Here is a 7,621-nt window from a genome sequence, read left to right as displayed (position 1 = left end):
TTTGTTAATTGAGTTTATCTTTTGCTTTCAAATTCATTTGTTCTATTGTTTGTAACTTCACGTTCTTCCCTATAGTATACTGGACTATTCTCAGGCTTTCATATGCTAAATTAATCCTGTGTCCGTCTCTCCTGTTGGTCACCCTTTAGCATTTCTGTCATTTGTTTCTGGTATATTGGTTGCTGTTACAAGGCACAAATTCACCTAAGATGAGAAGCTTTTGTAAATCATTGGAGTATCCCTGCTTTTGTCTAATATTTTTTCCTACATGAAGATCTGTAATACTGTATGCTTTTACAAATGCTGATACCATGATTCATAATCAGCGGAGGCAGGGACACACTGATTACCTTTGTTAACTGCAGCAGCAACCAACTTTCAGTGTTTTCAGTAGCTAAGGATGGCGCAGATTTTCTCACAGAAATTCATCTTCTTCCATATCTTTTTTCCTTGCATTTCTTCCCTTCCTTTATCTTTATTATAGCGTGACAGCCAGCACAGTAAGGTACTGTGCACGCTGACAGTCCCACTATTGCAGAATAGAGTTCTTACAGAAAGAGCAGTATCAGTTCATCTCTTATGCAGAAATGCTTTGTCTCTGCAGGCTGTACAGCAAACTTGTTAGCTCAGGGACTTGCTCCACTATCTTTAAGGTAAGATAAAAGCCTTTTCAACCAACTTTTTGTATCAAGTCGCTGCTCATAAAATACCTCGTCAGAAAAAATGCTTCTTTTTGGACCACTGAGATCAAGAAACTTCTGAAATAAGAGCAGCTGGTCTTTTGGAACGAGGGCTGTAGAGCCTGGTAGTCCAGGGTTAGGGTGCGAAAGTACCAGGGCCACTTTAAACTTGAGATTTAGGAGACCAAGTCTCCGATGTGTTTATGTAAACTCCCCTCTAAGCCTTAAACAAATCTCTTAGCCGGAGACCCGTGCCAAAGCTGGCTAGCGTACCAGGTGCCTTTCACCTCCTCTTGGCGTTGGTCACAATAAAGCCGTAGCACCTTACAGACAGATACCAAGTCGGTCCCCGCTTTGATAAAACCCGTTGCCTCAAATCACAGCTCAGCATAGACCTGCTCACTCAGACCGGAGCCAAGCCTGTCACTGTCCGCACTGCAAGTGCAGTCCTTTCCAAAAGGGTTTACAGGTGCAATTTGCAGTACCATTTCTGTCCCTTTTCCATTATGAACGAGCATCGGCAACATCCTCTAAATATTACAAAACAGAACTACAAAAAAAGCAGAAAATGTCTCTTCCTTTAAACAATCTGGGAATATTGTGGTAGAGCCCAAGGAAGGCAGAGATTTTCCTCTTCCAGTGAGAACTGTAAACAGCTCTGCTATTGTCTGTGCTCAATGTGGTTTAAGTGCCATCAGTGTGAGGCCGAAGGATTCTGTGGACATGTATAAAATTCATGGCCTGTCTGCTGGTATTTCTTAAATTATTTAAGACATTAGAAGAGATTTTTGGTGGAGGCAAAACCCCTTTGAAACGAACTTCATAGCTGAAGGACAGCAAATGCTGTTTATCCCTTACCTGAGTCAGAGTTGGCGGAGCTTCGCTTTGTTCCCAAATCAGGCAAACGAAAATCAACAGTATCCCAAAGCGTTAAGCAGTATACAGAAAATGAAGATCAAATAGAAAAATCCACTTCTCGTTTCGTTAAGCAATACTGGGAGTGTTCAGCTCTCCAGTCTCCAAGGTTTTCCAGCTGGGAGTCAGCCTTTTCCCATCCTGCATCCCGGCATCCTGTTATTGTTCCAAGTCTTAGTAATACAGTGAGAAAAGGGAGTGTAGGAAGCAAGATAAACTTAGCCTTATTATTGCTATACCTACTTATTTGTTGCTGACTCTAATGAGGGAGCTGAATAAAAGGAAATTGGCTCTGAGAGAAACACAAAAGTCGGTATGTTATTTAGTGTCATTTTTATAAAGAGTTTTAGGAGTTAGCAAACATCTGAATGGTACTTTAAATAGCGTCTGATATTTGATCAGCACAGACTATGCCTGTTTTGCACAAACAGGATTTTCAAAGCAGTTTGGAGATGTCCTACGTATAAGGATTTTTATACCTGCAAGCAAAAAAGGCAGAGCCCTCGTGTGAATGAGACAGGGTTCCTGTAAAGCTCTCTCAGCGCTGGATAGAAAAATGAAATCCAACAGTATTTTTCACAAGTGAAATTCTGACCCCAGAAGGAAGACAGTGTAAGTGGGCCTTCCAGAAGGGGAAAATGTTTGTAACGTCTTGATTATGGTTAGTTTTAAGTTTCGAGACCCCTCGTGACGGAGAGAAGGTAAAGAGAGAGGAGGACTGTGTTCCATCCCTGACTTGCTGGGCAGGGGCAGCGCGGGCAGGCTCCCCAAAGCGCAGGCGTCAGTGTCCCTTTACTGTCACCTCCATAAAACTGAAGTCGGGGTGGTGTGCAGTGAGCCTGACGTGGTGAGCCAGTGGGCTTTTCTCCAGCCGAGCCGGAGAGCCCAGACCCTTCTGTGGGACCGTCATGCACTCGTCCGTGCCACCCGCTGTTTTCTGACCCCATCTGCAGGTTAAAGCTGAAGGCAAAGGGGTATCTTTGGCATTGTACCCTACAAATGGAAGATGACTTTTTTATTATTAATGCAGAAGAAAATCTGAGAAGTGGGGGACTTAAGTCAAATCTCACATTTTTTGAACCAATTATAATAAATGTAGGCAAATGTTCAATGTATCTTAAGTAGGACTTCAAATAATAATGTTCCACAGTTAAATACTCTCTTGTCCCTATTTGTCATCACAGTCCAGCACAGGTGGTGGCATTGGTTTCCTGGCTTGCTAGGAGGCTCAGATTGGTTAGATTGTTTCACATTTTTATGATGTTCGGCAGCAAAGATGAATTGCTCTTTAAAAAATTTGATACATTAATTATTCAGAATAGTTAAGCAACTAATGAGGAGACATTGATCAAAGTCTTACATAAGGAGGCCAACTGGAGTTAAGTTTCCTTACAAGAAAATGAGCCGTTCTTGTATCATTGCTGAGAGGGGAGGATGTTGATAGGAGTTTTCCAGGGAACTGCAGTTATCTGGTCAGGATGCAGCTCAGTGATAATCTGGTACCCACAGCAGACAGCGGTCCCAGATGCAAGTGACTTTTGCAAATGACTTCAACCGTATTTACAACGGTCGCATAGCCTTTGATCTTCCTATCTCTGGACTTGGGAGTAAGCGTACTATTTAGCTAATGTAAACAAAGGATGAGGATAAGGGAGCCCTTCACGTCCACTGCTCAGAGGAGGAAAAGAGAAAACCCCTGTGTTCTCTATGCCCTGAGGCAGCAGGCCTAGATTATCAAGGTCTGGGCTGCTGTGTGCTAAATAAGCTTTGTATTAGTTGACTTGTTTTATCTCTACGGGAAAGTCCAAGGAAAGAAGTGAGAAGTTTCTAAAGGCATTTCAGCATGCTGTGTTTCAGAGCTCAGTAGAATAACTGAAAACCATTTATAAGATGAGGTAGATACTTTCATTTAAATTTTAGAAACCTGTTTTAATGTCTCGAAACCTTCCACGTTGTGCTTTATAGATTTCATCTCTGCTGAACTGATTCTTTAAGTCTTCTTTCTGGCTATGAGGAAATTGAGATTTTAGCGAATGCAGAACCTGTCTGCAGCCCTCTCCGAGACGCGGCGAAGCTCCTGAGGGTTCGGACCACCCCGCGCCCGCTGGCTCATCCCCGGTGTTTCCTCTGCTCCACTTCCCCGGCTGTGCCTTTCATCACGCTTTCAAAGCTGCTGACTCAAACCGCTAACAAGCAGGTTTTCTTGTACACCTTACACTTTCAGGCTTCTTTCTCTTTACCGTTAGGGTCAAATCATAAGAATTTGGAAAAATTCCCTGGTGACTGATGTCTTTTGCAAGCGAGGGGGTAATGTTTTAAGCCAAATATTACTGATTCACACCGAATTTTGCTAATGAGAGACATCCTGTGCATGATGAGACAACATTGGCAGGCATACTTACCTTTTAGGTCCTTAATTTTTCGTATGAAATCTTATTTAATGGTCAGACTTCTGGAAGTGAAAGTAATAGGTGAAAAACAAATAGAATCCTTCGCATCTAACACCTTTCCACTACTCTGTGAGTCTCATGGATGGAGCTGGTGGTACAAGTGAAATAGCGATAACTAATTGCTTGGTGTTGCACAGCATTTCTCTGCCGTTCCTTTTCCCAAATGACACCAGGCCTTTTTCATCCGTCTGTTCAGCCCTGCTGTACAAGTTTTCTCCCATGTTCTATCCAGCTGTCCCTGCTGGGTCATTTGCTTTTTCCCCCGAGGTTTTTCCCCAGATGTGCCTTAGCCACAAGGTCCTGACTTGGTGGCCCCTGGGTCGGGTGTCTCTGGTTCAGATCAGCATCTCTTTCTATGCAACTTCACAGCGTTAACCTGTGCTATTTAAATGCTGGTGTCTGAGCAATCTTCCAGACTACTTATGCTAGTGAAGTTTAAAATAGGCTTTCCTTTCTTGGATTAAGGGGGTAAACTCAACTTTGCTTCGAAGGCACTTGTGCAGAGTTTGAATTTGACATTTCTGGGAATCTAAAGTAGTAACTGTCATCTTGCTACTGCTGAAAGGAATAATGTGCTATAACGGGCAGAAACAGAGCCCTCATTTACTATGCCAAATCTATGAAATTTGACTGCTCTCACTATACACAGGTACCTGTGAGTGGGTTCGTATAAGTTAATGGAATTGAAAACTGCACGGAATAAATGCGAGATTAAAGCCTGCATCTTTCTTCAGAATTATGTTTCACCTGTTGCTGAGGAGATTGGTCAGGTGATCTGCAACTCCAGTTTCATGGCTTTCTGCGGAGCCGGCAAAGCAGGCTGACTCTCACCGTAATACCTTTTGGTTACATCTTGTTTCAGTTTTTCACTGTAGTGCTTTTTCGCTGTCCTGTCTGATCAGTGGTCTGTGAAGTTTTCCTCAAAGAATTTGTGGAAAGTGTAGCTGTATGAACAATTTCATTGCTCTCCTAACCAGGACAAATTCCAGCAAAGTTGATAAAACAGCCCATGCCTTTCCCTGAGTGAGCATGGATTTATTTTTTTTTTCTTTGCCAGTAATTGTAGTTAAGCTGAAATTCCACGTGATAAATAAGCCCTTCTTAATAAGCACAGTCATGAAACCCAAGGACAGCTATTGACACAGCTGTAACTAATTATGTTTTAATTCCTCAACAGCAATTGTCCTAATATTTGACTCTCACCGGAGAAGGGCTTTACGCTCGGCCGTACAGCTCAAGAATGCTTCTGGAGCGGTTTGTAAAGGTTAGACCTAGTAGCCTGTCTCGCTGAACCCAGCACGGCACAGGCACTGCGCAAGTGAAGGTCTGCCAAGATCTGAAATTCAGTCACAGCCGTAATAACGTGTCAGTATTTTTATGACCAGCTAAGAATTATGGTAGAGGAGAGCATAAGCTTTGCTTCGGTTATAAAAATAAACCTGAAATGCTAATTTTGAAGAGCTCAGATAATCATTGTAACGTCCCTCCCATTTTAAATGTGCAATTGTGTCTGACTGCTCTCTGCGGCCTCTCTGGAAGAAACATTACTTAAAGTTTAAAAAATAACAATTACTGCTCCATGTGGCAAGCATAATCTCTGTAGAACGTTGTGTTGTTATTTCTGGGACTTTTAATCAGGGCAGTGCAGTGCTCTTAGTCATTTCCACTCGGTAACCGTTTTCCTTTTTGTCACAGATTGAGGTGCGTATCCTGGAGTGAGTCTGACTCAGCTTCCTTTTGTCAGGTTTGTTAAACAAAAGAATGTAGCTCTGAAGTTTTTTTTATTGTAAGGTGTATTAAAAAAACTGCTGAGGAATTTTAGTTAAAGGTGATGGATTTGGATGTTTGCTGGGGACACGCGATAGCATTTTTCGGAGTATCATTACGGCTGTGCCGTACACATTTCATTAAACTGGATCTCTCATGGAAGGTTAAATCCTGTGCTCCTTAATCAGGCAAATCTCTCGTCATATATGAGCCCTCTGGCTGCATAAAGACTAATGATTGCGGGATTTGCGTCTAAAATGTTCAGCGGGGAATGATCCCGAATGATCTTGTTTCCTTGTTTGGAAATGACAGGAAAAAATAGATGGCAGAAAATGCGCCCGTATTGTGCTAAAACTCTTTGTGGCACTGAGCAGGAGCTGTAAGATGGAACTGCCTCACCATTGAACGGAAAGAAAGGACTCATGAATCCCTTTGATTTGCTCACTGAAAACACAATCCAGAGGGATTTTAACAAGCAAACCTGCAGCTAACTCAGGCACACTAACCTTGGTATGTGATGTGAGTGTGAAGAGCAAGTCTAATGCAGAGGTGTGGAGCTGATCAAAAATTTTCCAGAAATGTTTTTGATTCCAGGGAAAGTTTTTCACCCAATGAATGTGTCTGCTTTAATTGAAATGTCCCTTAAAATAGAAACCCAAACCAACACAATCTCTTCTTCTCCCACTTAAACAAAAAAGATGAACATCGTTACCTGTCATTCATTAACACGGCTGATTGTTTGGAGAAGCAGCCCAGCGTTCGCCTCTGACTGGTAGCGTAAATGGGAAACTCGTGTTTTGGTGTAGAAGAAGAACAGAGAAGTGTCTGTCTGTTGTGCCAGCTCTGAAATGAGAGGGATAACATCCCTCTGGATTTTTGGTAAAGTTTGCTGTGCAAACACTCGTCATGTCTTTGAGAAAGCCTCTGCATTAGGTGCGCACGATTGTGGTGGAGCGACCCCCGGTGCTGCCCAGCGCTGCATAAACATACCTACTTTACAGCTTTCTAAGTTGTGGAGTCTACTTTCCGCACGTCAGTTTGTGGCATTCATTTAAAAAACCAAACAGAACCAGCGTGTGCAGTGGGTGATGGAGAGGCAGTGCTGTGGAGCTGCTGGGCAGGAGGGACTGGGGAGGTCTCCCTCTGTTTGACCCCTCTCCTGTGTTTCTCCGGACACAGCGCTTGTGTCCGGATGGGCTGCTGTGATTCCTCGCTCCATGAGGGGTGTAAGGGAGCGGAGAGGAGCAGGGATATAGCTTCTTCTTTCCTTCCTACGCTGTTTACATAACTGACATGCCCATCCTGACACTGGCTGTCGTACGACATTCTCCCCATTAATGGGTCAGATGTCCCCAGCTGGAAGGCTTGGCTGGTGGGGTGACCAAGGGCAGCGGATCTCGGTCCCCGCACTCGGCAACATGCGCTGTTCGACTTGTTCTGAAGTCGAATGTCTGCTAGGAAACTCTAAACCAGAATAAGATTTTAGATAAGCTTTAAAAAAGGTTGAAATAATGTTGGTTTTTCTTTCAGAAAAGACTGAAACCTAATTTTTCTGCCTCTTACTGTTCTGTGAGAGACTCAGGGGAGATAAAAAGTCAGTTTACTGCTTGAACTGCAAGCTATATACCAAATAACCATTCCAGACATCGGCGAGATGTCATCCCAAAAGCTGCAGCACACAAATAGCTCTGTGACGCTGGGATTCGTGAGGCTAATCAAGTGCAGAAGGAGTTTTATCTTGAGAGTAAGGTTTTACAATATTGGAGTGAAAAGAGCAGGGTGCAACAGAGGGTCGCTCACAGGCTGGGG

This window comes from Charadrius vociferus, unplaced genomic scaffold (assembly GCF_000708025.1).
Source record: "Charadrius vociferus isolate BGI_N301 unplaced genomic scaffold, ASM70802v2 scaffold553, whole genome shotgun sequence".
NCBI lineage: Eukaryota > Metazoa > Chordata > Aves > Charadriiformes > Charadriidae > Charadrius > Charadrius vociferus.
Note: the sequence above shows the minus strand (reverse complement) of the source record.